The following is a 2,032-nucleotide window of genomic DNA, read 5'->3' as shown; positions in this document are numbered from 1 at the left end:
GGTTAAATTCTTGTATAGACATTTAATCAGCCATTTTTCAAGAAAAGTACCCATGCAGATTTACAACAGTCTGAGAAAACAAGGCTGTACTGCTGTGCCCAGGAAGGGTTTTGCTAAGCAGCACCTCCAGAGAAGCTTCGGTGTTGACCTGTAACGCATGGCTTTCATGCACTGACAAGTCAACTTGGAACTTAAAACTTACCCTTAAAGCCAGATTCTATCAGGGAGCACAATACAAAACTAATCTCACCACAAGATTTAGATAAGCGTGCCACTCACTACTTACCACAACAGAATCATTGTGAGTTAGATCAACGACTACAGGATCAGAAGATTCACATGTGAGATCTACTACTTCTTCACCAGCTTCAAAACACAACGTTAGAATCAAGATCAGAGGTCGCAGACAAACAAAATTGCCTGCCTGCCACTACGTAGCAGGCTGAGGTACGAGTCAACCTTGCCCTATCCCTTCTCTCTTCAGGAACGTGTGCAACAGTTCACTCAAGCTTTGCCCTCAACAGTCCAGGTAGAGCAGCAGCACCCCTGTCTTCTGCAAGTTGCCACGCAAGAGGAACAGCAGCTGAGCTCCTCATACAGCTTTGTTGTATGACAACAGCTTGTGGGAGGTACACAGCAACAGATGATTCAACTAACACAGGAGAATGTTTATCACCCAGAATAAAACGCGAATCATAGAGGAAATAATACTTTTACAGCGCCATGCTGTAAATGTTCCCTTGAGGGACGCGGCACGACTAGCGACAAACTTTTAATTATCTTCTTAAAACTTAGGAGCTCCCAGACTTAGTTTGCCGTATCTGTAGTCGCAGCTGCAGTACCTCCCAGCTCATCAGACTGGACATTCAGATGTTTGAGCAGCACTGGAGTACCTTTCTTACACAGCTCATCTATCACTAGTGGTGAAGGCCTCGCACCTCAGTAACAAACTAGAACAGCTGTCAGCAGGCTCCTTGTTTATCGATGCCATACTAGACACTTTCTAAAATCAGGCTTCCCTTCCTCCCCAGTAAAGGCCCTAGAAACTGGCAAAAATGCACGGTAAGTGGGACCCCAACCCTCCAGAAGCAGTTTACGTTCTTACCAGGTTAAAAAGAAACCTTACCACTTTCTTCAAGCTCTATTGGCTCTGCTTCTGAAGCCATTTCTGCGGTAGAAGCCATCAGCCTGTTTCGTTTCCGAACTCGCCTGGAATTAACTGCTCCTCCACGGCGCTTTCGTTGAGCCTATGAGAGGACAAAGCCTTGGCATTTTCTTTAGCAGTAACATTAACGTGGCCCTCATCTTGGCGGCACCAATGAAAGCACACGAGGAGACACAAAACACTCCCCTGAAAGGCTGTAATACCCAAAGAATGGGGGTATGGGTCATTCCTACCTGAATGCATCGCAGCAAGGAAGAGACATCACCCCAGATCTCCTACTCTTTGGGTCACAAAGGAAAAACGTATCGTGACGGTTTGCAAGGGAGAAGACTAGTTCACAATTACGTCAGGTGTTCGCTTCCAGCCAACCACTGGAATCGGTCTGACCTAAGGTTTTTGCTCGCCTTGTAAGCATTTCTGAACTATACTAGCACCTAGAGAGATTGAAAATCTTAAGTCTCACAGAACAGGAAGTTACATGACGTTTGAATATGCTTATGTTCCAATGTGTTTACTACAAACTCTTAAAATCATTTCTAGAAGTACCATAAAACACACGTTTTAAGAATCAGGTTTGCACTGAGCAGTAAAATACTTACTGTGCTCATAGTGTTTCTTGATCTCAATCCACAGAGAAAGCAAGAGGTACAAATACCATAAAATTAATTGCAAGGAAGCTACAACTATCAAATCCTTATATTCCTTTAGGTCGTACACTGTCAAAAGTCCAGATTTCTCAGTGTCCGAGACCGACGTTCGTCCAAACCTGCAGGAAAAGAAGAGAGAAGATGACCTATCTGTAGTGCTCGTTCGCTTAAATACACCCACTCCAAGATTCCCATTCCCGAGTCACCAGCTTCTATCCCA

The 2,032-nt window shown here is 44.5% G+C and overlaps 1 long non-coding RNA gene across 1 annotated transcript; it reads right to left on the bottom strand.

The window, feature by feature from the left end:
• Positions 1-286: 286 nt before the first annotated feature.
• On the bottom strand, positions 287-1,910 carry LOC103922658. The gene is made up of 3 exons (XR_663894.1): positions 1,765-1,910; positions 1,127-1,247; positions 287-366 (listed from the first exon to the last, which is right to left on the bottom strand). It is a non-coding gene; the product is annotated as an uncharacterized LOC103922658 (long non-coding RNA).
• Between the last annotated feature and the right edge of the window lie 122 nt (positions 1,911-2,032).

Source organism: Pygoscelis adeliae, unplaced genomic scaffold (assembly GCF_000699105.1).
Source record: "Pygoscelis adeliae isolate BGI_AS28 unplaced genomic scaffold, ASM69910v1 C10986363, whole genome shotgun sequence".
Classification (NCBI taxonomy): domain Eukaryota; kingdom Metazoa; phylum Chordata; class Aves; order Sphenisciformes; family Spheniscidae; genus Pygoscelis; species Pygoscelis adeliae.
The sequence above is the reverse complement of the archived record's forward strand: the minus strand, read 5'-3'. Positions and strand labels throughout refer to the sequence as shown.